We start from the raw sequence: 27,454 nt of genomic DNA on the forward strand, positions 1-27,454 counted from the left end.
AATCACACAGGGCGCAGCTGTTTGGGACCGGGGAGGATCGATCCACGGAGTGCTATGGGTTGGCTCGGAGACACAGCATGTCAACCTGGCTACTCACACATCCAAGTCAAGTCAAGTCAAGTCAAGAAATTTATATAGCGCACTACATACCCATAGGGTCTCAAGGCGCTAGGGGAAGGGTGGGGAGTTACTTGTCGAATATCCAAGTTTTAAGTTGCTTTCTGAATGCCGGGTGGTTCTGAGTAAGTCGAAGGTGAGTGGGAAGAGAGTTCCATGTTTTGGCTGCCAGGTAGGAAAAGGATCTACCTCCCATGGTGGTTTTGTTGATGTGAGGTACAGTGGCGAGGGCTTGGTTGGAGGATCGCAGCTGACGGGGGGGTGTAGAAGGACAGTCGTGTGTTGAGGCATTCGGGCCCAAGTTCGTAAAGTGCTTTGTGTGCGTGGGTTAGGAGGCGGAAAGTAATCCTCTTATTTACAGGGAGCCAGTGGAGGTTTTTCAGGTGCTCAGAGATGTGTTCTTTACGCGGGATGTCTAGTATGAGCCTGGCTGAAGCGTTCTGGATGCGTTGGAGTTTTTTCTGGAGTTTTGCGGTGGTGCCGGCGTATAGGGTGTTTCCGTAGTCCAGGCGGCTCGTGACTAGTGCATGGGTGACCGTTTTTCTAGTTTCGGTGGGGATCCAGCTAAATGTTTTTTTGAGCATGCGAAGAATGTTGAAACATGATGATGAGACGGCGTTGACTTGTCTGGTCATCGAGAGTGAGGAGTCCAGGATGACGCCCAGGTTCCGTGCGTGGTCTGTCGGGATGGGTGCTTTTCCAAGGGCTTCTGGCCACCAAGAGTCATCCCAGGCGGAGGGGGAGGTGCCTAAGATGAGGACTTCTGTTTTGTCTGAGTTCAGTTTCAGACTGCTATGCTTCATCCACAAGGCTACTTCTTTCATTCCTTCGTGTAAGTTGGTTTTGGCGGTGGTAGGGTCTTTGGTGAGTGATAGGATCAGTTGAGTGTCGTCCACGTAGGAGATGATGTTGAGATTGTGTTGGCGTGCGATGGTCGCGAGGGGGCTCATGTATACGTTGAAGAGGGTGGGGCTGAGTGACGATCCTTGTGGCACGCCGCAGATGACTTCAGAGGCTTCTGACTTGAATGGTGGAAGACGGACTCTCTGTGTTCTTCCGGTGAGGAACGAGGTGATCCATTCCAGTGCTTTTCCCTGGATTCCTACGTCTCTGAGGCGCTGTAGAAGGGTGCTATGACAGACTGTGTCGACGGCAGCGGAGAGGTCGAGGAGGATGAGGGCGACTGTTTCTCCGTTGTCCAGTAGAGTTCGAATGTCGTCTGTTGCTGCGATGAGGGCGGTTTCAGTGCTGTGTTTGGCTCGGAAGCCAGACTGTGAGGAGTCGAGGGATTTGTTGGCTTCGAGGAAGGCGGCGAGCTGGTTGTTGACAGCTTTCTCAATGACTTTGGCCGGGAATGGAAGAAGCAAAATGGGGCGATAGTTTTTGAGTTCGGTGGGGTCAGCTGTGGGTTTTTTCAGGAGGGCGCTGAGTTCTGCGTGTTTCCAGCTTTCCGGGAAGGTGGCGGAGTTGAGGGAGCAGTTGATGACATCTCGGAGGTGTGGTGCTATGATGGAGTCTGCTTTGTTGAAGATGTGGTGAGGGCAAGGGTCAGTTGGGGATCCTGAGTGGATGGAGTTCATCAATCGGATGGTGTCCTCAGTGGAGATAGGGTTCCAGTCGTGAAGGATGTTCAAGGGGGGTGAAGGACCTGCAGAAGGTTGGGTGGGTTGGTCTTCGGGTCGGTTGTCGAAACTGTTGTGGATGTCTGCGATTTTGTTGTGAAAGAAGGAAGCTAGGGAGTCGCAGAGGGCTTGGGTGGGGGTGATGTCGTTGGAATTGGCTGATGGGTTGGTAAATTCTTTGACGATGTTGAATAATTCCTTGCTGTTGTGGGCGTTGTTATCTAGACGGTCTTTGAATGCGGCTTTCTTGGCAGACCGGATTAGTTAGTGGTGTATGCGGGTGGCGTTTTTGAAGGCGTCCCTGGTGTTGGTGTTTGGGTCTTTTTTCCAAGCCTTCTCGAGGGAGCGGCAGTGTTTCTTCGATTTCTTAAGATCATCGTTGAACCAGGATGCGTTTTTGCTGCCTAGTTTGCTTTGGCGTTTTTTCAACGGTGCTAGGATGTCGGCGCTGTTGGATAGCCATTGGGTGAGGTTCAAGGCTGCTTGGTCGGGGTTTGAGGAGTTGGCGGGGGGGTTTAGTAGAAGCGATGAGGAGATCTGGTCGATGGTGATTTTGTTCCAGTTTCTTCGCAGAGTAGGTTGAGGATGGTTGTGGATTGTGGTCTTATTGTAGGTAAAGTGAACGCAGCTGTGGTCCGTCCAGTGTAGAGCTGTGGTGTGGCTGAATGAGACATGTCTGCTGGAGGAGAAGATAGGGTCGAGCGTGTGACCTGCGATGTGGGTGGGTGTAGAGACAAGTTGTTTGAGTCCGAGGTCGGCAAGATTGTCCAGAAGGGTGGTGGCGCTGCTGTCATTGCTCTTTTCCAGGTGAAAATTGAGGTCTCCCAATAGAATGTAGTCCTCGGAGTGGAGGGCGTGTGGGGTGATAAAGTCTGTGATGTCGTCACTGAATTGTGCACGGGGTCCTGGGGGACGGTAGAGGAGGGTGCCTCTGAGTGTGGTCTTGGGGTCGGTGTGGATCTGGAAGTGGAGGTGTTCGGCGCTGGCAAGGTCGATGTCAGAGCTGGTTGAGATGCGGATGGAGTTCTTATGGACGATAGCGATGCCTCCTCCTGTATGCTTGATGCGGTCCTTGCGGATGATCTTGTATCCTTCCGGGATGGCGATGGTGATGTCTGGGGCTGAAGAGGCATTCATCCATATTTCTGTTAGGAAGGCGACGTCCGGTGAGATGGTGTCGAGTAGATTCCAGAGGTCGATGGCGTGTCTGTGGACCGAGCGGGTGTTGAGCAGGATGCATTTCAGGTGGTTGGTGTCAGGTCTCTGTATGGTGTTGGTGGATGAGGAGCTGGTTTTGGTGCCGTCGAACTTGCAGGAGTTGCAAGAGAAGGGACCATGGGTGAGTCCAGGAGCGGCTTGGACGCAGTTGGGGGAGCGGCCGGGGTTAAGGGCTAGGAGGGTGGTGGCATCGTAAGTGATGCGAGTGGGCTGGGCATTGCGGGAATCAGGGGGTCTGGCGCTGGGCGCGGTCTTGGCGTCGGCGCGGCCGCAGCGCGTGGACGCTGCGCGTTGGAGCATCAGGCATAAATGAAGTGTGGAGGGGGCGGAGCGTGGGAGGGTCAGCTGGGAGGCGGGGTCTGGGAGGAGACACGGGTGAAACAACAAACAAGTCGAAATGGCCGCCCAGAGAGAAATCGAAAGTGGAGCACAGCCGAAGCTTCACTCAAACAATCTAGTTACTAAGTGACTAAGGAGACGCTTCGCCTACAAACACAATCGCCGCTTTAGACAATTGATTTAAATTAAAATGTAGCAATGCGCGCTCTAACGCTAACAGGCGCTCAAACGTAATGAAATTATTTCGGAAAAGAAATGCAGGCAAAAACGATACCAAGCGCAGTGAGATGATGCATGCGCTGTAGCAGGACGGCAGTCAGCAGGAATTCTGGCAGGCAAGGCAGGCAGCTAGCACAGGGCTTCTGTGGAGCGAGTGGAGAGCTGGGGGAGCGACCGTGATGGATGGAATCCACCTACATATAACATTATGACTTGGAATGTGAGTGGGATGGCTACCCCTAGGTAGCACCACCTGATATACTCCTTCCTGGGGCACAGACAGGCCCACATTGCTTACCTGCGGGAAACACACATGACTGCCACGGAACTCTGTAAACTGCAGTGAAGATGGAGAGGCCAAATAGTTGCCACCTCCTATTCTGGATTAAACCGGGGGGGGCTCATCTGGGTGGCTCCGGTGGTGCCGCTAACAGCAAGCTGCATAGTGGTAGACCCCAAGGGCAGATGTGTGGCTGTGGAGTGGATGCTGGAAGGAGAACCAATTACTGTATTGGCGCTCTATGTGCCTAACAGCATCCAGAAACAGTTCCTAATGAGTCCCCTCCCCCCCCCCCCAACAGTGATCCACGATCTAAAAACACTTAGTATATACTGTGGGGATTTCAATACTGCACACAACATCACTAGAGACAAGTCATTCCCTCCTCTACAGGAAACACAAGCAGTCAGAATGCACACGCTCCAAGAGACTGGCTCATGCATGGACAAATGCGGAGCGTCTGGCGCTCTATGCACCCAGACCGGAGGGAAAACTCGTTTTTATCCCCACTTCACCTACTACTCACCAGAATAGATCTATGCTTGTGCAGTTCCCATATGACACCACAGGTCGTGGCCACTTAGTACCTTGGCCGCACACTCTCTGATCCTAGTCCCCTTAAATGGCGTTGCAAGCAGGCAGGTGGCTGGCACAGACACCCACCTGGAGATTATGTATGCTGGCACTACAGGATAATGTTTTTGGCTAGACCTTGGGTGCACGTCACTAATTACTTCATTTAAAATGAGGGGACAGCCACTGGTGCAGGGGTTGAATGAGACACAATGGGTGTGTGCATTAAAACTTCATACTGGGTTAAGCCCACACTTCAGACTTGAACCTTTGAATTATAACAAGCCAAAAGAGCAGTGGAAGTACTAGCAGGGAACGAAGATGAAGTGACTCTCCGCCAAAGGGAGCATAGGGAGGTGGTCACTAGATTAGGGAAACTAGAATATACAGAATTTGTGGTAAGGCAACATGCTAATGGAGATAAGGCTGGGCGAATACTGGCATGGCTCCTGAGGTCGGAGACTTCTAGGCCTCATATGAACACTATCAGATCCCTGATGAGACAAGTGTTGAATACACAGGCCGCTATTTGATTGAGTCTTCATTGATTATTTCACCTCATGATACAGAGCAGAGGGGAACAGGAAGACCCAACAAGCAGAAGTTCAGAGGGGAACAGGAAGACCCAACAAGCAGAAGTTCATGGAACTTTCCCATGACCAGACCCCCTACAACCCCTCACTTTTCTTTTCTGTCTTTTGGGCCCACAGTGGGAATCCACTCGTTTACCTCCGGATGTGAGCAAGGGCCACCAATGTGTAATCTCCATGTGGAACCTTACTCTGCCTACCTTGGTGATGGAATGGTATCCTAACACTTTCTGCTACCTGTGCGTGAATATCTACCATTCTGACAACCATGTTATAAAAAGGATCCTGGGGTGGTTGTAGTGAGTACACACAGCTCTCTGGAACTCCCTGCTGTTGCCACCGATGGCTAGGGTGGCAACAGTCAAGATGCTGGTGCTGCCTAGATTATTGTATTATTTCCCAGCTCCTCCAGTTAGCCTCCCTAGGCACTTATTCAGAGAGATTTAATCTATTCTCTCGGATCTGGTTTGGGGGTCCTGCGCAAAAGGGTGGCACTTATTAAATTACATGCCCCCTTGAATGCGGCAGGTTAGTCACACCAAATTTCAAGCTTTACAATGCAGCAGCTTAATTTGCAGTGGCCGATGGACCTGCTTTCAGCTGGGAAACATCCTTTACCACTACCCGACTGCGATGCTACCACAAGTTCCTTTACCAAGCAAGTTTAGTTTAGTTTAGTTTTTAAATTTGTAATGCGCGACAGCTACCCAACAGAGGGTTTCCCAACGCAGAAGGCAGGTCAGGGCGAGATAGAACGAGTAAGTTCTATTTATCAAACAACCAAGTTTTTAGTGACTTGCGAAAAGTGATGTAGTTTGTCTCATTACGGAGAGTGATGGGGAGAGAATTCCAAAGTGAGGGCCCTAGATGTGAGAAGGATTTGCCATCCATCCGGACTAGTTTGAATTTAGGGATGACAAACCTTCCTTGAGTGGCTGATTGAAGATTTAATGTTATGCATATAGGTAAGCGCCTTAAATTTTATTCGACTCTCAATTTTCAGCCAGTGTAGTTTGCGTTGATGAGTTGAAATAGGCAACTTCTTGGGGACTCTACATAGGAGCCTAACTGCGGCATTCTGTGCCATCTGCAGTCTGTGGATTACCGATTTGTTTGCTCCCACATAAAGCACATTGCCGTAGTCAAGCCTTGATGTAATTAAGGCATTGACTACGGTTTTTCTGGTAGCATCCAACTCATTTTTCGCAGCCATTTGATGATGGTGAAGCAGGTGGCTGCAACTTTGACTGACTGGGGGTGCATACTAAGGGTCTCATCTATTATGATACCTACGTTATGCACTTGTGATGAGGGAGATGGAAGGTCACCCATTTTACACGGCAAATGTTGTTGGTTCCAGAGATTTTTCTGTTTTCCTAGCACCAGAACCTCTGTTTTCTCTCCATTTAATTTCAGAACATTCTTTTGCATCCAAGATGCTATGTTATTTAGGCCAGTTTTAAGTGTAGAAGGGAAGTTATGTTATGTTATGTTAAATTTTTATTTATTCAGCGCACGTATGCCCATGGGCTTCATGGCGCTATCGAAATTTGTGAGAACACAGCATAACACTTAAAAATACATTTGCGCAAGGGTACATTTTACACCTATTTAAGAGTAGGCCTGTTTAAAAAGCCATGTTTTAAAAGTTTGTCTGAAAGTAAGAAGAGTGTGACACTGTCTTAAAGATAATGGAAGGGCATTCCATAGGGAAGCGGCAAGATAATAAAAACCGCTACCACCCTGACGTTTTTTCTTAAATGGGGGGACCCTTAATAGTTCTTGATGGGCTGAACGGAGATTACGTGAGGGGGTATATTTACATACCAGATTCTTTATGAGTTTAGGACCCTTGCCCTGCAAAACTTTAAAGATAATGCAGCCGGCTTTAAAAGCAACTCTCTGGGCTACCGGCAGCCAGTGCAGATTTTCCAATTCTGGCCTAATGGATTGCCATTTAGGTTGTTTACTTATGAGCCTGGCTGCCTGGTTCTGGACATACTGTAACCTCTTAAGCTGACCTACTGGAAGGCCTAAATACAAACTATTAGAAAAATCAAGCCGAGATAGCACCAAAGCGATAATTACCTGGATCAGAGCTGAGTGAGTTAGAAAATGGGCAATTTTCTTTATTTTTCTCAGTTGGAAAAAACTAGATGAGACTACCATCCCTATATGGTTTTTAAGCGATAAATCCTCACTAACAGTCACCCCCAAGCTCTTCACAGTGTGGGATTTAGTGGGAGGAGTTCCCATATCAGATGGCCAGAAGTGGGGTCCCCAGCTAATTTCACTTTTCCCGGGCAAGATAAGTTCTGTCTTGCCTGGGTTGAGCTTAAGGTGGTTCAGATTCATCCATCTCTGGATATGGGACATAGTTTTTTGAAATTCAGCCACTGCATCAGGGGAGTCCAGAGAAAAAACGAGTTGCAAGTCGTCTGCATAATTAAAAATTGTAACTTTGTGGCTTCTCAAAGAATACAATAAAGGGCGTAAATACAGATTAAAAAGTAGCGGGGACAAAGAGGATCCTTGCGGAACTCCACAGGTAGAGACAATTTTTGGGGCTGTAAACGTCCCCAATCTAACGGATTGAGAACGTTCAGAAATAAAGGATTTTAGCCAACTCAAGGCAGGGCCCCTGAGGCCAGCCTGCTCGACACGGTTGACAAGAATAGAAAAGTCAACCGTGTCGAATGCGGCCGACAGATCCAGGAGCACCAATGCTTGGTGAGCGTCTCTGTCTGCGTTAGATCTCAGGGTGTTCTGGACCGCCAGTATCACTGTCTCGGTCGAATGGCATGGGCGAAAACCTGCCTGATTCGGTTCCAGATATTCAGTAGATTCAGTAAAATTTGAAAGACAATTAGAGACATGGGCTTCCAAAATGTTTGATAAATAGGGTAAGAGGGAAATCGGCCTATAATTCGTAAGATCATATGGGTCAATACCAGATTTTTTGGTTAAGGGGATCAACGGAGCATGCTTAAACCCACTAGGTACCTTTCCTTGTACAAGTGAGTCATTCAATAAAGGGAGAATACTTTGAGGGATAGCAAGTCCTATTTCTTTAAAAATATAGGGCGGGCAAATATCATCAGGCGATCCAGATTTGACACGGATGAGAAGATCAGAAAAGGTTTTGGACTCAATGGGGAAAAAAGTGTCTAGTGTAGAGGGGTTGTAAAATATATCATCTATTGAAGTTGGAATGGGAGAGCTAGTTATATTCTGTTTTACAGTGACAATTTTTGAATGAATCACATAATTTTTGAGTGGGAATTATTGGGGGAGCTGTCCTGTCATCATTGCAGAGATTGTTTACTGTATCAAATATCTCTTTTGATTTATTCAAAGAGTTCATAATTTTCGATGAGAAGTGATTGGTTTTATGTTGTATGAGGGTTTTTTGGTATATTTTCCTAGCGGAACAATAAATCTCTTTATCCTGTGGTAGATAGTTAACTCTCCATTTCCTTTCTTTTTGTCTGATCTCAAGTTTTAATTTCTTCAATTCTGGAGTGAACCATTTATGGGCCTCCCTCCCTCGTGATCTAGGAAAGCTTACTAGAGGAGCAAGAAAATCTGCAGCTTGGCACAGCCTTTGTGAAAATATCTTTTCACTAGATTCTATGTCCCCACATTGAGAGTGAAGGGTGTTGGCCAGAATATGTAAAAATGCCGGTAGATCTAAGGATTTCCATTTCCGGATGTCTCTGCCTGCCTGTAGTCTAGGTTTGACAGTTCCATTAATTATAAATGAAAAATGTATAAAAAAATGGTCTGACCAACTGCAAGGACATATAGAGGGCAAAGATAAAGACAAATTATATGACCAAATTTGATCAAGGCTATGGCCTTTCTGATGAGTGGGAAAATGTATATGTTGTTTCAAGTTCAATCAATCAATCAATCAATCAGGAAATTGTTAAAGCGTGACTACTCACCCGTGAGGGTCTCAAGGCGCTAGGGGTGGGGGGGTGCAGGTTCCATTCCATCAAGGAGGGGGTCTGTCGAAGAGCCAGGTTTTGAGGTTTCTTGCGAAGATGGGGAGCGATGTTGTCTGTCTGAGGTGGAGCGGAAGGGCGTTCCATGCTTTGGCCGTGAGGAAGGAGAAGGAATGGCCTCCCGATCTGGTCTTTCTGGTGCGAGGGACCACGGCGTAGGAAAGCTGGGCTGATCGTAGGGTCCTTTGGGGTGCGTGGAATTTGAGTCGGCTGTTCAGGTATGCTGGTCCGGTGCCGTGGAGGGCCTTGTGTGCGTGAGTGAGCATCTTAAAGGTGATTCTCGCCTCGACGGGGAGCCAGTGGAGTGTGCGCAGGTGCTGGGAGATGTGGCAGTGTTTTGGCAGGTTGAGGACCAGTCTTGCGGCGGCGTTCTGGATGTTCTGTAGCTTGCGGATGAGGTTTTTGTTTATTCCGGCGTAGAGTGCGTTGCCGTAGTCGAGTCTGCTGGTGACCAGGGCGTGAGTGACTGTCTTTCTGTGTTCGAAGGGGATCCATTTGAAGGTCTTACGAAGGAGGCGGAGGGTGTGGAAGCAGGAAGATGAGACAGAGTTGATCTGGCGGTCCATTTTGAGCTCGGAGTCCAGGATGATTCCAAGGTTGCGTGCGTGGTCTGTGGGGGTTGGCAGGTTTCCGAGGGCGGTGGGCCACCAGGTGTCACTCCAGGCGTCAGGGTTTGGGCCCATGATGAGTACTTCTGTTTTGTTGGTGTTTAGTTGTAGGCAGCTGTTTTTCATCCATTTGGCGACGGCTTCCATGCCTTCTCGAAAGTTGCGTCTGGCGGTGTTGGGCTCGTTGGATAGGGAGAGGATGAGCTGGGTGTCGTCTGCGTATGACACGATGTTGAGTCCATAGGTTCTGACGATGGGGGCAAGTGGAGCCATGTAGACGTTGAAGAGCGTCGGGCTGAGAAGGGAGCCCTGGGGGACTCCGCAGGTGGTAGGTGTGGGGTCCGAGAGGAAAGGGGGGAGTCTGACCCGCTGCGTCCTGCCGGAGAGGAAGGAGCAGATCCAGTCGAGGGCCTTGTCCTGGATTCCTGCATCGTAGAGCCTGCGTATTAGGGTGCGGTTGGAGACTGTGTCGAACGCCGCTGATAGGTCGAGGAGGATGAGGGCTACTGTTTCTCCTTTGTCCAGTAAGGTGCGGATGTCGTCTGTTGCGGCGAGGAGGGCGGTTTCCGTACTGTGGTTTTTTCTGAAGCCGGATTGGGAGGAGTCGAGGATGTTGTGTTCTTCAATGAATGTGGCGAGTTGGCTGTTGATGGCTTTCTCGATGACTTTCGCTGGGAACGGGAGCAGGGAGATGGGTCTGTAGTTTTTGAGGTCGGTGGGGTCCGCTGAGGGTTTCTTCAGGAGGGGGTTGACCTCGGCGTGTTTCCAGTCGTCGGGGAACGAGGCGGTCGCCAGGGAGCGGTTGATGGTGTGGCAGAGTTAATGTCCAGTAGTAGGTCTTTCAGTTCTGCTGCTTGAGAATCTAATGCCACATTATCAAACCAGTAATTGAAGTCCCCAATTAAAATAAGTTTAGAATAATTGATGACGCAGGAAGCCAATTGTTCTGCTAGAAGAGAGGGGAACGTGGCCATACACTGAGGAGGGCGATATAATAAAATTAATAATAACGCCCCACTATCAGTGTCTAATTTGATGACGATGTTTTCTGTGTTCGGGAGCAGCAAAGGTGAGAGTTCTCGGAACTGATGAGTTTTAAGAATAATAGCAGCTACCCCCCCCCCCCCTGTTTTCCCAGATGGGCGATTGGCTGAGAGAATATAGTAGTCAGAGGGGAGAGATGCAAGTATATCCGGTAATGAATCAAAAGTAAGCCAAGTTTCTGTCAAAAAAAGAATATCTGGTTTTTCACATGTCAATAGAAGAAAAATATCCACCTGGTGTTTAATCATTGACCGTGTATTAAGGTAGATGCATCGTAAATTAGACAAAGGTTTATTAGAAATAACATAATCCGTACATGAAGAAATCGTGGGTGGGGGGGCAGCTTTTAGGGTATCTTTGGCGATGTTAAACTGAGAGATACGTTTTAAAGTATGCAAAGATAATGGCGGCTCCGAATTACCAGTGGGTCTAAGTGCAACTAAATCTGAGGCAGAATAGATCAAATTTTGTCCAGAGTCAGCGGCCCCGGGTCCCGGACGCTCGCGGACAGGAGCAGACGGGCTTACCTTAGGCGCACCTTCGACGCGCCAACGTCGCGCCCGCTGCGCTCGTCCGCTGCTCTCCCTCAGACACATTGCGCTTTAGCTATCTATCTGCTCATAACACATAGCTGTGTTTTGAGCAGATGGGGAAAAAATGATTTGAGAATCGTTGGGGTAGGAGAACATAGATAATCCGGATTTCTCAACCATCTCAGTCAGAGGTCTTACATAGAGATAAAACAGTAAAGGACTGAGGATGGACCCCTGTGGTACCCCATGGGCAAAGGAGTGGACTTCGGAACAAGCACTTTGAGAGAAAACTTGGAAAGTTTGGTTTGCGAGGAAGGCACTAATCCAGTTTAAGGCAGCTCCTCAAATAACCTGTGATCTGAGTGTGTTAATGAGCACAGAGTGGGATACAATATCACAAGCGGCGCTCAAATCTAGGAGAATGAGTGCCACTGTTTCCCCGTTGTCAAGATGATGGCGTATACCTTCCGTAACCCCCAGTAGGGTGGTTTCAGTGGAAAAGCGCGCTCTGAAACCTGATTGAGATAATGGAGAAGATGGAGTGTTGTGGCATACTGAGTCAAGTGGGCATGGATGTGGTTTTCAAAAATTTTAGACCATACAGGGAGTAGAGATATAGGACAGTGTTGGACCTGCGATGGGCAAGCCCAGCACAAAGGGGGGTAGCTTGGCTTGAGTGACAAGGCGGTAGAAGGCTGTTGTGTTAAGCCGGCTATGACCAAATAATAACTCCCTGCACACCACACAAAAAGGAGGACACCACACCACTGTTATAGAAAAATACGTTTTGTTTATGTAAAAGTTCTCTGGGTTTGAAGGAAGTTCACTTAGGTAATCACATTCACATTTCTTACATGGGTTTGATTAGCTGTGTACTGGTTTCTCAGGAATAAATAGTTGGACTCTAAAATAAATATACTGGATAAATATCAGGAGTCAATACATTAGAATAAATATCAGCAATGACTGGAATAAATATCAGCAATGACTGGAATAAATATCAGCAATGACTGGAATAAATATCAGCAATGACTGGAATAAATATCAGCGATGCAGTACAGTTTCCTAGCAGGTTAGATACTGATCGTTTCACATAAATATCACAGGGTCATTCTGGTATCGCTGCCACCAATTAATCCCTTTCAGGGTAAACACATTACGTTTGTCATTCAAATGCGAATGCGCGCTCTTACAGTTTTTGAAGTGTTCACGGGTTCGGGCTCTCTGGGCACAAGACACGCGTGATAATCCCTTAGTTGCACTCACAACTCATTGCGCGTATATCTGGAAGATAAAGGCATAAAATGACTACGGCAATTACACTCCGCAGCCAGCCGGTTCAATGCTACTGCTGCCGGAGGAGTCTGTGCGCTTCTGTCAGCGCAGGCGGGGTTTCCGAAGGCGGATCCAGCTCACGAGTCTTGGGACCGTCGAACGGGCTGCCGGAGGGGCCAAAACACCTGCGCGCACAGTTCAAAATGAGGCCGCATCACAGTCCCACAACAACGCGGCAACTTCAGGGGTAGAGACGGCCCACCTCACTTCGGCGGCGCCGGTAAGCGCTCCAGTCAGTATGGCACTTCTCCCAAGGGCGAAGGGGGGTTCCAGGGGCTCCGCGATCCTCCCTCCGAGCTCACTCACGGGGGAGGGGGGGCTCCCGCCCACACACCAGCTCCCAAGTCACTCGGGCAGGGCAGAGACAGTATTCTCGCCCAAATGAAGGCCAGCCTTTCCCCGCCCCAGCGCAGCACCTCACCTTCTATCCACAAACAGCGCGTCGACGGCGGTGGGTTCGGAGACGTCCGAACGCCCGCCAGGAGGCACTTAAGTTGAAGGGGGCACTCTTAAGAGTTGCAGTCGCGATCTCACCACTGGGGGGGCGGGGAGGCTCTAACTATGGCCAAAGTCTCTGAGGGGCAATTGGGCACTCGCTGACCAGGCGCTGAAGGCGAGGGGTCACTGCTCACGCTTCTGACTGGAACGCCAGTCAGGGTCCACGCCAGCAACCTCTGCTGCTCTTCTGCCTGCGCTATCAGCTGCCTCAGGGGGTTTACAGGGCAGGTGTCAATCTGGGGTCAAGTCCTCTTCTTCTGGGGTTCTTTGATCATTCCAAAATGGCCGCCAGGGACTGGGCCTTATATAGCCAGTGCCCTAGGATGCCAGCACGAGCCAGAAGGTTCTAGAGCCTTCCCTGGCTATGTCAATGACATGGCCCTTTCAAGGTATCTCTTTGGTCATTAGGAGCCACCGTACTGGGCTTCCTGAGGCAGCCATTTTGTGTACTTGTAACTCCTGAGGGGATTCCTGTCAGGTTTGCAGGTTACACAAAGTGCGCCAAAACCTTCAAAGGGTCAGAGGTCAGAGGGGCTCCAATGGGAGTCACTCTCATAGGGGACAATGGTGTCCACCATTTTAGGGTTGACAACCCCAGTTTGTTATGCCACCGGTTCCGTCAGGCGCCTTGTACATAGGTGCCAGGAACTTGGTGAGCAACTGGGCATCAAGGAGCATCTAGCCCCATGGGACAACACACAAAAAGGTCCTGGTAGACAAAGAAAAAGCGACAAATTTTAGGAGGCATGGGGGAACAAAATAAATCATAGTGTGAGGGGACTCTCAGAAGCAGACAGGTCTAACAGACAGTAATTACTGGACAGTTCTGGGTCCGCTTTTGCCTTTTTAAGCATAGGATATATCATGGCGTGTTGATGGAATAACGGATTCCTCTATTGAAGCATTTAAGAGATGCGTTATCACTGATAGCGCTGGAGTGTTTAACTGTTTAATTATGGAAACAGGAAGTGGTCTTTAGGAGATCCTGATTTAATGTTCTTTAAGAGTAGGGCTACATTATCTGTTGTGAGAAGGGGCCAAGTTTTTAGAGAGTAATCTAGTTCATTGAAATTGTCCGCTTGCTTAGCGGGAGAATGTGACATATCCGGAAAGGGTAGTGAAGGATGGATTAGGGTAGGATGTGCTTCTTGTTCAGATACAATATCTTGATAGATTTTGTCAACTTTGTGGATAAAAAAAGAAGCTAATTCCTCACATTTAGACTGAGTCAGTGCAGGAGGCTGCATTGAGGTTTTTGATCCAGGCAATTCTTTTACTGTGTTAAAAAGGGTTTAAGCGCAATTTCCCGCATTGGAAATAGTTGCATTGACAAAGCTAACTCTGGCCTGTTTACAGAGTTTATGATATTTGTTCAAAGCAATTTTGTAGACCTGTTTGGACGCTGAGGCGTAATCCTTTCTCCATTTCCTTTCCAAGATCTTACAATTAGTTTTTGCCTTTTTAAGTGACTCATCATACCATGGCGCAGGTGGACGATGGTTGTTATGTTTTTGATTAGTCAGAGGGAGACAGGTATCTATAGCATCCGTGAGCCAACTTTGAACTGAGGTCGAGAAGTGATCAACACTTTGCTCATAGGATGGCTTTTGGGCATCTGAAAGATCATTGAGACTAATTATGTCTAGTTTCTTACAATTTCTTTTCAGTTCCCGTGCCACCCGAGAGCTGACCGTGGTGTCTTTGTCTGGTGGTAAAGTAAGGACAAATTCAATCAGATAATGGTCAGACCAACTAGTTGAAAGAGCCGGTGCACAGAAAATCGTAGTTAGATTAGAGAAGATGAGATCCAGGAAATGCCCAGCGACATGTGTCGGGCCTGAGTTTAGTAAATTTAGATTTAGGGAAGCCATATCAGAGATAAAATTGGCGCTATTTTTACAGGCTATGTCTTCTAGATGTAAGTTTATGTCACCTAGAAGGGTAAAGTTGGCTGTTTTTATGGCATATGGAGCAATAGGTTCAGCAAAGGTTGAAGACCAGGTTGAGGAGGAGTCTGGGGGACGATAAACAAGTATGCCCAAAAGCATAAAGTTAGGAGAAAGAGTCAGCTTAAATAAAGCAGCTTCACATGTAGGGATGGACAGATGCTCAAAGTCACATTTAAATGTATTCTTAAACATAATCGCTATCCCTCCACCTATTTTTATATTGCAATCCTTTTTTTACAATGGCGTAGTTGGTGGGTAACGCTGCTGCAATGTCTGGCCCTAGCTCTCATGGAGCCAGGTCTCTGTAAGAAAGACTGCGTCAGGTTGGTCGTTAAAGAGTAGATCGAAAATGTCCGACTTATGTTTTGGTAACGAGTGACAATTAATAGCAATTAAGGTGAAGGATTTATTGTAGGGGTTTTGAGGATTTGGCTCGCAAGAGAGATTGGTGATCCTAGCTTCTAAATTGGGAGTAAAGCTAAACCCGCAATTTGCGCATGCTTTGAACTCTGTAATGGAGTGGGCTCTAGTACAAATAGGCATGCACGGTATTTGGAGGGCCTTCAGTTTATCATTGTGGTAGCTATAATCACATGTCTTAACCACCCGATTTGGGGTATGCGAGACACCAACCTGTGCTATAGCAGGGCCGGGGGTCCTGTCCCTAGGCCCGGTCCAGGCGTGGACGGGCACAGACAGGCTTGCCTTCGACGCGCCTTCGGTGCGCTGGCGGCGCGCCCACTGCGCGTGGGCGCTGAGGTGTTCATTTATACAGAATCGTGCGCAACAACTAGCCCGCTGCCTTCTGATTACTCCCAATATGGCGGCACCGTTAAGCGGCAGTCTTCCGTGTAGCCAAGTGCCCCCCGGTCAGCTCCTGAATCGGCTGTGCGGTGAGTGCATGCGAGGCAGAGTGAAGTTAAAAGAGCAAAGTGCAGGTAATTTTTTAAAAAGAGATAATGCTTAACGCAAGTTACAGATAGGCTCCCGGCTTCCACCTCAGGAGTCACTAAGGTTGGAGCGCGTGCGCACTGAGGTGTTTTTTATACAGAATCGGGCACAACAACTAGCCCGCTGCCTTCTGATTACCCCCAGTATAGCAGCACCGTTAAGTGGCAGTCTTCCGCGTAGCCAAGTGCCACCCGGTCAGCTCCTGAATCGGCTGTGCGGTGAGTGCATGCGAGGCGGAGTGAAGTTAAAAGAGCAAAGAGCAGGTAATTTTTTTAACAGAGATAATGCTTCACGCAAGTTACAGACAGGCTCCCAGGTTCCGCCTCAGGAGTCACTAAGGTTGCAGCGCATGCGCACTGAGGTGTTTTTTATACAGAATCGGGTGCAACAACTAGCCCGCTGCCTTTTGATTACCCCCAATATGGCAGCACCGTTAAGTGGCAGTCTTCCGTGTAGCCAAGTGCCCCCCGGTCAGCTCCTGAATCGGCTGTGCTGTGAGTGCATGCGAGGCTGAGTGAAGTTAAAAGGGCAAAGTGCAGGTAATTTTAAAAAGAGATAATGCTTTTCACAAGTTACAGACAGGCTCCCGGCTTCCGCTTCAGGAGTCACTAAGGGCCAGATGTAGGTAAATCTTATTTACCGACTCTAAAATACCAAATTTTACCGATTCAGTATTTTAGATTCGGTAAATAAGATGTAGGTAATTATTCGGTAATTTTTACCGAATTGGAATGATTCGGTATTTACCGAATTGGTATTTGCAGATTCGGTAATTGCCATTGATTCCTATGGGCCTTGAGGCCCATAGGAACCTATGGCAATTACCGAATCGGTAAATACCGATTCGGTAAAATTACCGAATTGACAAGGGGGACAGGGTGTCACTTTGACACCCTGTTGCACCCCTGATTCTGGCTTGTGTGCCATGTGACACACATACATGCCCTTAGGGCATGTTTGTGTGCCACATGGCACAGGTGTACATGCACAGATGTGCATGTACACAGGAATTCGTTATTTACCATGCAATAGTATTACATGGTAAATAACGAATTCTTAGGGGCCTGTGGCACTGTTTGCAGTGCCACCTACATATAGATTTACAGATTCTGTAAAGTTACTGTAAGATTTAGGACCCCTACATCTCAATCAACAAATACCGGTCGGTAACGGCCACAATCGGCCGTTACCGACCGGTATTTGGTGACCTACATCTGGCCCTAAGTTGTTACAACGTCTTGCTCTAGGGGAATGTTGATGGACTGGTGTTGGATTTTAAGTCCTACACCTTCCCTACTGTTGTGAAGACTGGAGTTGGAGTAGTAAATTATACTATTTCAAAGTTTATTTATTTAAAAACTTTTATATAGCGCTGGCTATACCCGAAGGTATCATAGCGCTTTACATTATGTTCCACAATGTTACAGAAAATGATAACAATTACACATTATGTTAAAAATAAGCAATACATTGAGAGAGGAGAGAAGGAGAGACATAAATAGTGGAAGGGGGAAGGGGAAGTGTGAAGAGGGAGGATGAGTTAAGAGACGACAGGAGAGACAAAAGAAAGTCTGTTTAAAGACTGACTGGGTAGGTGATGTCCAAGGAGGGAATCCTTTGCCCGGCTCCCCTTTAGCTAAACAAGGTAGTTCCATCGGGCATCAGTCAAAGTAGCTAGGTCTCAATTGACGAGGTAAAGTTCACAGATAAACAGGGTGGGGACTAAGGACAGCTGAGGGCAAAGGTCAGTAGTCGGAAAGAGGAGAAGAGTAGAGCGGAGAGGGGTAGGGGTAAGGGGAAATGGGGGAGGGAGATAAGGTCAGGAGAGACGCCGGAGGGTTTGCCCAAAGACCGGCTGGGTAGGTGATGGTCAAGGAGGGAATCCATAGCCCATTTCCCCTTTAGCTCGCGAGGTAGCTCCAACGGGCATCAGTCAAAATGGCTAGGTCTCAGCTGTCAAGGGAAAGTTCTCAGAGTAAAGGTCCTGGTGGGTGACCGGGAACAGGGTAGAGTGAAGGCTGGTCGAGGCCCGAACAATGGCCAATGATTTTAGACCAGGAGAGAAAAGAGTATTGCGGAGGGTCTCACTGAGGCGGCCATCTTGAAGTCTGACAAGGGGGACGAGTCCTTGGAAATTCGAATTCAGTCGGCCCCCAAGTTGAGCCCTTTCATTCCCCCCTTCCAGGCAAGTTGTTGCAATGACTTGCATGGTAATGGAATGTGTGGTAACGTCTAAGTCGAGGTAGAGACTGCTTTGTAAAGGCATGCATGGTAAATGCCTGCAGGGTTCCGTCATACAGCCCATTCAGATACTCCTAGTCCGAACAGGTGGTTGTGAAGAGAGACCTAGGGGACTGTAAGCTGGTTGATGGATCCCCAGATGGCTGTCCTGCATTCTGGCTGCTTGACCAAAGTTGCCAAGCGCTGCAAACTGCCCTATTTGCTGAGCTTACCAATATGGGCCGCTAACTCATCCCAAGGTGACTGCACACCATAACATCAGAACATGGGGAGACGCTGGCCTTGGTGCGCTCGGGGACATCTATGTATATAAAACCCTTCTCACTTTTTCAGAACTACAGGAACATTACGGCAATGCAGAGGGCCAGCTCCTGTACTACTACTCACTGTCGACCGGTACAGGGCACCTCTGGGGACCCGAGCAACTAGAACCCGACTCCTCTCGGCATTTGCAGGCCCTGCTCATTTACAGGAATGCCGGATAAGCTATCACAGTGCTGCCTAAGGCACCATTGAACACATAAGTTTTGGACTGCCCCATGCTCGGAGGTAAATGTGCAACCGCACCGGGCCAGGAACTCACTGATAGGCAATAGACTACAACACTCGAGCAGGTATGCAAAGTATCTAAAACCCTTGGCTGAAGTTTACTCAATTTGCCTGCTTACACCAGACTTATCTTTTTTTTTTTTGTCCTCATTTGCCTTGCCGTCCTCTCTAGTAACCCACAACCACCTGGCGTGTCCCACCCGATATACTCGGGGTTTGTGTGGATCAGCACAATGACACGATTTATAAAGATTGGTGGGAGGTGGAAACCTGAGAGATATTGGGAGCTGATAGGGTCGGGCCTGCACTTACTCCATCTTGGTGTTTTTTAACCTGTAGGACCGATAGTGTAACGAGGGGCCCTGGTCCTTGGAGTGCAATAGGCATAATCATAGGACCGGGGGGGGGAAAAAAAAAACCCGGACGTTATTTCCACTGGATCAACAGGTCCCAAAAAGCCAAATTACGTTTACTACACGTTCTAGCCAAGTCCACCTTAGAAGTTTCATACATGGAAGTCAGCCAGGTTGAATGTGATGGGGCTGTATTTTCCACCCATACCTTGCAAATTTGTCTCCTGGCCAAAAGTACTGCATAGAACAGAAAAGATCTAGCTTGGCCGGTGATACCAGCATCCAGGCCGAAGATAATTAGTGGTAGGGTGATAGACATAGAAGTATTTAAAATGGAATCCAAGGTACTTTTCACTTCCTCCCAGAACCGGGCGATATAGGGGCAGTCCTTGAACATGTGAACATCCGAGGCCGCTATATAATTGCACTTGTTGCATTTCTTCTCTGGAAGGAATTTAGACAATCTCAGGGGTGATAGATAGGCGCGATGTACCGTAAACAAATGATTGCGCCTCAGCCATGCAGGTTTCACAACCTTGTAGAGGAGGGTAAAAGATCTTAACCAAATCTCTTCGCACTGAACATCTGCCTCTTCAACCCACAGCTCGTCGGGAAGAGTAAACTCTCCGTCCAACTCCTCCACTAGGCTCCAGTACCACTGGGACACCTCCTTACCGCCCCCTTGTGGTTCCACCAATTGTTGCTCCATATTGCTTACCTTCCCCAATGAGATCCCCTTCCGAGACAATGCCCTGGTCCAGCTATCTGGTTGTATATATTTGAATCTTGAGAAATCAGGACCGAGCAATGCCCGTAATTCCTCCCATGTCCTCAACGATCCTCAAACCAGCAGCTCTCCCCACTTTGTTATACCTCCTTCCTTCACCGGGATCGAGAGCCTATCTTTTAAACAATCTGGGAGGCCCGGGGAATCCCACACTGGGGCAAAGTTCGAGAAATAAGGTAGACCTAGTCTTTTCCTGATCTGTACCCAGGCTTCCGCCAGGGATTGGAAAATCTTTAATTTGACTTTTTTTTTAAAATGGTGGTCCCCGAATTTGAACAGGTAACACTCGCTGGGCAATGCTTCTCCGACCAGCATGGCTTTAAACATTGTCCCAGATGATGTACTCGATGGAGTTTTTAAGAGCATTCTAGAATGTGACAGCTGACAAGCCCATGCATAGTACAAAAAATCGGGCAAGGCCCCCCTTCTCCCTTCTCCTCCTCAATTTCTTCCATGCCAATCTGGATGACTTATATTTCCAAATGAAAGAGTTTATCTCTCTCTGGCACTTATCTAAGGTGTTAAGGTCAAAGGCCAGAGGGATAGTATTGAAAATGAATATGAATTTGGGGAGAATAGTCATGTTTATCAAACTCACCCTACCAAATATATTAAGCGGGAGATTAGCCCAGGATTTTAAGAGCTTCTTGCTTTCCTTGTACACTCTCTCTAAATTAACTTGGGCGATATCCTCAATTCCCTGGGTCACTCGTATTCCTAGAGAGCGCATGGAGTCGGTCACCTCCAGATGTAAGTTAGGGATGTTCCATGCCATGATGTCGGATTTACTAGCATTTATCTCATATCCTGATATGCAACCAAATTCCTCTGCCCTCTTAATAACCACAGAGAATGCTACCTCAGGAACCGATGTTAGAATAAGGATATCATCTGCGTATAGCGCTACCCGCCTCTCCCATTCCCCAAACTTTAAAGATGGAATATTCATGTCTCCCCGCAAAAGCTGGGCAAACGGCTCAATATACAGATTAAAGAGAAGCGGAGAGTGTGGGCAGCCCTGCCTCGTCCCCTTCATGATTTTAAACAAGTCTGTCAAGGCCCCGTTTATTAACAGCCTTGCCTCTGGTGAGTCATACATAAGAGTAATGGCACGACAAAAATTCAAACCAAAATTAAATTTCTTTCAGACCGCTTCTAAATAGGGCCAATTGACCCTATCAAAAGCTTTGGTCGCATCTAAGGTGAGTGTAGCCAAAGGAAGAGAAAAAGCTGAAGCTATATCTATTGCCCCCACCAGGTTGTATGTTAAATCAGATAACTGTCGCCCCTTAATGAAACCCCTCTGATCTTGATGTATGATTTCACCTATAACTGAACCCAATCTTGTTGACATGATGGAAGCGAAGATCTTATAGTCGCTGTTTAACAGTGAAATCGGTCTGTAAGACCCGCACTCAGTGGGGTCCTTCCCTGGCTTGGGGATCAAGACTATGGTTGCCTTTCCCCAAGATTTGGGGGGGCTTCCCCCTTCCTAAGAATACCATTAAAAAGGGCGGTAAGTGTGGGGACAATAGCGGCACCCATGGCTCGGTATAACTCAGCTGGCAGCCCATCAGGGCCTGCTGCCTTCCTGTGCTTAAGTTGCTTGATAGCTATACTTACTTCATTCTCTGAGATTTCCATTTCCAGGCAGTTACTCTGTGCCATTGTTAGGGTTTGTAGTAGAACTTGATCCAACCATAAATCCCTAGCTGGTTGGTCGTTGGGTGTATCTTCCCTGTGAATCTCCTCAAAGAACTCCCTTAAGGCAGTGTCTATCTCTTAATTAGATGTCCTGGCTACACTCTCCCCCTCAACCATAATTTCTCTAATATAGTTTTGGGCTTGATCAGCCTTAACCTTCCATGCCAGTACCTTGCCCGCTGCTTCCCCGAACTCAAAATAAGAAATCTTGCTGGCCTCCCATCTTTTAATCTCTCTTTCCTGTAAAATGCTCTCTAATTGATTTTTCAACTCGCCTAGTTTCTCTTGCTCATTTGGTGACCCTAAAGAGGGACCTTGCCCCTGCTCAATCAATTCCATTTCCTGCTCCAGGCTTTTTATCTTTTCCCGGTATATTTTAAGCCGATGCGAGTCTCTGTTTGTGATACAGCCCCTCAGGAAAGCTTTTAATGTTTCCCAGACCGTAACCAGAGCCGCAGATTCAAGATTATTATCAAGGAATGAGGTGGTCTCAGTTACCAGGAAATTGACTTCATCATCATCCAATTATAAAGTTCGATCAAATGACCAGGATGGGTATTTAGTCTGGGCGTCTAGTTTGAGAGTGAATAACAAAGCAGAGTGGTCAGACAGGTGGAGCGGGAGATAGTTTATTCCTAATAGGGAGTTCTTAAGACAATAGCTAAAAAACGCATAATCAATTCTTGATTTACGTTTGTATTTGAGGTTCCTGAAGGAAACCCCTAAAATATTGCCCACCCTTTCTCTCCATAGATCCGCCAATCCCAGCTGTGTCATAATTCCCACAAGGATTTGCCTTGATTTAGAAGACATGCAGGCTCTAGAACTGGTGGACTTATATAGTTTGTGGTTAAGTACAATGTTAAAATCCCCCATCCAAATGATAGGGTCTTGGAAAATAATCAAATGGTTCCTGATTGTCTCCAAATAGGACGGGTCATCGATATTCGGCCCGTAGTAACCGACTAATATACACACCCACCCGTTAATAGAGATTCTCACAAGGAGCCATCTCCCACTCTGGTCTTTCCTGTGTTCCAAAATCTGAACTTTTGCAGATTTTTTACACAGTAAAAGGAACCCTCTTATATTGGCATTATGGTCTGTAGATACAAACTTTTCCACCCATCTATGTTTTTTTAGGAGTGCAGTGGCCTCTGCTTTAGAAAGATGCGTCTCCTGGATGACAATGATCTGCGCGGGAGAGTCTCGTATATATTGTAAAATGCGCTCTCTTCTGCTCTTCACGCGCAGACCATTGACATTCCAGGATAAAAATTGGACAGAGGTCATCCTTTATCGACCTTCCACTCCCACCCATCCGACCAACCAGAAAGCTCGCTCACCCAAAGTGAGAAAAAATTATCGCTAGGACACAGGACCGATTTCTGAAGGCATGACTCATGAGGATTTTTTACTTTCCTTCCCCCCCCACCCTCCCACCCTCCCCTGGAGAACCCCCCCTTACTTACTCCGACCAGAAAAAAAAAGCCAGATTTGCGTCTTCTGACAGACCCCCCCTCTACCCCAATAGTGCAGCATGACTTCTCCCGGAGCTAACCTTTACATTGAGGTGCTATCTGGGAGCCCCCAGTGAAGAAAAGAAAGAGATAAAAAGGAGAAAAAGAGAAAAAGCAAAGAAGGTATATATAGGCCTCATATCCCCCTCCCTTTTCTTTTATTTTTTTTTTTTTTATTTATTTATATATTTTATTGTTATTTTTTTTTCCCTTTTTTCCCCATTTATTTTCCCTTTTTTTAAATTTTTTTATTTCCTTAAAGGTTAGTAGATTAGTAGTCAAAGCTGAAGAAGTTAGAATATCCAACTAAAGAAAACGAAATGGGCGATACCGATGCATAGGCTTAGAATTAACTACTTAAATTCCACCCCGAGAGTGGGTACCAATAGATTCCAGCAGCTCGTCAGCCTCCGAGGGAGATCTTATGTTGTGCATTTTGTTATTGTACATTATCCGCAAGAATGCGGGAAACCTCATCTGTACAGTAGCGCCAAACAACCTGAATCTCTCCATCCTTTGGCCCAACTCCCATTGCCTGTCTAAAGTGACTTTAGAGAGGTCCGACCGTACCTCATAGGAGAAATCGGGGCCCTTTAACAATTTGGCTTTTAAGGAGAGGTTCAGGATTTTTTCCTTCAGGGAATATGTGAGGAAGTTAATCAAGATTTTCCTGGGCTTTGTCCTGCCAGGGCTCAAGCGGAATGGGTCCCGATGTGTTCATTGGATGTCCTTATCAAGCTCTTCTACAGACTCTTCAAGACTTAATGAGTCCTTCAATATTTTAATTACGAAGGCCTTAACATCCCCCCCTTCCTTTCCCTCTGGAATCAAGAGTCTGAGGTTGTTTCGTCAGGAGTGATTTTCCAACGACTCGACTCTCTCCCTCATGGCATCTCCCTCTCTCTGTAGGTTATGTATCTTAGACTCAGCAATCTCTATACTGGACTTCAGTAGCCCGACAGAACCTTCAAGTTTCTCTGTCCTCTCGTTTAGCCCGTCTACTTTCTTCTCCGAAATGTCACATGATGCTCTGATCTCACTCTGGTTGTTTTTAGATATTAGGAAATCATTCCTGATTTCCACCCTCATAGATGCTATTGATAATACCAGAGCCTCAAGTGTATTTGTGGCCTCATTTGCCTCCTTACCCGTATCCTCCTCCCTGCCCCCCTCTGCCCCCTCACCTAGACCCCTTCAGGGAGGGGAGGTAGGTCAGTCATCTCAGAGGGCAGTGCGATAGTGTTGGCAGTGGGTTTGTTAGTAACAGGTTTTAGCGGTGAGGGTATCGATGTATTGAGGGAGGTTATGGGCAAATGATCAGAGGTATTTGTAGCTTTATCAGGTATCAAATCCAGCACCTGTGGCAGTACTTTAAAAAACGTACGTAGAGAGGGGGTGATCCTACTGGTACCACTATTTGTGCATTTGTTTTTAACCCCCCTCTGAGAGCTGCACTTAGGTTTAGAATTCTTACCCACTTCCTTGCCGCCACTGACGCTAGCCTTCTGAGTAACTTTGTTGACTACAGAATCCACCGGGATAGTTATTCCACCTGTATGTTTGTCACTTTCTTTAGCCGGGGATTCTGGGACTTGTAGTTTCCTGCATACTCTCTGTCTCTTCTGAGATTTTACCCTTTTCCTGACTGCGGTTTTCAAGGCTTGCTTCGCAGTTACTGATCCCCCACAGGTCTCGGTCTCAGTCACGGGAGTTCCACCGACCCCCCGCGCCTACCTGCGAGATCCACTGTGGCCTCAGGAGCTCTACAGGTCCCTGACTTGTCGGGACCCTCTTCACAGGTGATAGCGCTGGAAGCACTAGAAACTCCAAATAATCTTTGCTGACAGCCAGCGCCAGAGCCTCCACGAAAAAACCCCAGTGCAGCCGCCGGGCGGCCGCGCCTCAGCTCCACGCCTGCTCAGCACCACGGGTTCCACTGCGGGCGGGTTTCAAGTGGGAGGGAAACTATAGCCACAACTCGGCACATCAGCCAATATCGGTACAGCAAGCCTTGCCGTGAGCGGGCCGCGTATCACGGGTCACAGCCCCATAGGACGCACAAAAGGCTCCGGGTAGAACAGCAGCACTGCGGTGAGACGGAGGGCTGGGTCAGAAGCACGCGCCGCACTAGCCTGCAGCCGCCATGTTCTCCTTCCAAGGTCAAATCTGGCTGGGGCTGAATCTTATGCCTATTCTCATCCACAGAAAAAAGAAAAACCAAAGGGGATGATGGACGGAGCGTTGACAATACAAACACTCACCCCCAGTCAACTGATCTGGGTTTAATCCATCACCGTTCTTTAGCTCACTCCGCCAGCCCAGTTCAGACATGGCCATATGCAAATCAGTCTGACCCTGTGCCTCATGGGAACAGTCCAGCCCGAACTGCCAAGCCATGTCTTCCCTGGACCTGAATCAAGCTTCCCAGGACCGGTTTCTGGCATTCCAGCCGTCTTCAGCCAGGCTTGCTTGAATCCAGTGGCAAAGTGAGCAAGGGACTCACGTCTGAGCATACCCTGCCAACTTAGGGCGAACAAAGAAAAACCAAAGGGGATGATGGACGGAGCGTTGACAATACAAACACTCACCCCCAGTCAACTGATCTGGGTTTAATCCATCACCGTTCTTTAGCTCACTCCGCCACCCCAGTTCAGACATGGCCATATGCAAATCAGTCTGACCCTGTGCCTCATGGGAACAGTCCAGCCCGAACTGCCAAGCCATGTCTTCCCTGGACCGGAATCAGGCTTCCGAGGACCGGTTTCTGGCGTTCCAGCTGTCTTCAGCCGGGCTTGCTTGAATCCAGTGGCAAAGTGAGCAAGGGACTCACGTCTGAGCATACCCTGCCAACTTAGGGCGAACAAAGAAAAACCAAAGGGGATGATGGACGGAGCGTTGACAAGACAAACACTCACCCCCAGTCAACTGATCTGGGTTTAATCCATCACCGTTCTTTAGCTCACTCCGCACCCCAGTTCAGACATGGCCATATGCAAATCAGTCTGACCCTGTGCCTCATGGGAACAGTCCAGCCCGAACTGCCAAGCCATGTCTTCCCTGGACCGGAATCAAGCTTCCCAGGACCGGTTTCTGGCATTCCAGCCGTCTTCAGCCGGGCTTGCTTGAATCCAGTGGCAAAGTGAGCAAGGGACTCACGTCTGAGCATACCCTGCCAACTTAGGGCGAACAAAGAAAAACCAAAGGGGATGATGGACGGAGCGTTGACAATACAAACACTCACCCCCAGTCAACTGATCTGGGTTTAATCCATCACCGTTCTTTAGCTCTCTCCGCCACCCCAGTTCAGACATGGCCATATGCAAATCAGTCTGACCTTGTGCCTCATGGGAACAGTCCAGCCCGAACTGCCAAGCCATGTCTTCCCTGGACCGGAATCAAGCTTCCCAGGACCGGTTTCTGGCATTCCAGCCGTCTTCAGCCGGGCTTGCTTGAATCCAGTGGCAAAGTGAGCAAGGGACTCACGTCTGAGCATACCCTGCCAATTTAGGGCCATGCCTTTTGTACCGCTTTTGGCCGCCATAAGTGTGGCAGGGTATGCTCAGATGTGAGCCCCTTGCTCACTTTGCCACTGGATTCAAGCAAGCCGGGCTGAAAACGGCTGGAATGCCAGAAACCGGTCCTCGGAAGCTTGTTTCCGGTCCTGGGAAGACATGGCTTGGCAGTTCGGGCTGGACTGTTCCCATGAGGCACAGGGTCAGACTGATTTGCATATAGCCATGTCTGAACTGGGGTGGCAGAGTGGGCTAAAGAACGGTGATGGATTAAACCCAGATCTCTTGACTGGGTGTGAGTGTTTGATTGATTCAGATGCTCCGTCCATCACCACCCCCTTTTGTACCGCTGTTCTCATCCACAACATGTTCCCGACTGTGGCCCTTAGGTGCCCTCGCTGCCCTGCCCTGCAGGCAGACTTTTAGCATTTGGTATGGTACTGCCCCATTAATAGATACTCTTGGGAAATCGTTATGGTGATGCTGGCGGACATTAGTGGACAGGTATTACCCGCTGACCCTCGGTGGTGCATGCTGTGGATCACCACGTGTACACGCAAAAGCAAGAATGTTTTCAAATGTATAGACCTGACATATGTGCTGGCGAAATGCCACTTGGCCATGGCCTGGAAGTCCCCCAGATGCCCCATCCACTCAATCATAGCTATGCAATCTTTTTAAGTTGGCGACTGTGGAAGTCACAATGTGGCACTCGTTGCCGAGACAGCAGTGGGATCCACTGCAATAGGATGCCTAGGACACATACTTAAAAAAGCTATCAGCCAAGACAGATTACAGGTCCCCATGTGGTACATCATAGCCATTATGTCCCATATGGCAAGCATGTCACAGACGGGTAGCCTCCCCTCACACGTCATGAATATTAGTGTCTGTCTTTTGATCCC

General features: G+C 48.1%; 1 protein-coding gene across 1 annotated transcript in view; it reads left to right on the forward strand.

The window, feature by feature from the left end:
• Positions 1-27,454, forward strand: part of ANKMY1 (ankyrin repeat and MYND domain containing 1) — a 661,439-nt gene that overhangs the window by 316,951 nt on the left and 317,034 nt on the right. The window lies entirely within an intron of this gene.

The sequence above is a fragment of the Lissotriton vulgaris genome, chromosome 11 (genome assembly GCF_964263255.1).
Source record: "Lissotriton vulgaris chromosome 11, aLisVul1.2, whole genome shotgun sequence".
NCBI classification, from domain to species: Eukaryota; Metazoa; Chordata; class Amphibia; order Caudata; family Salamandridae; genus Lissotriton; species Lissotriton vulgaris.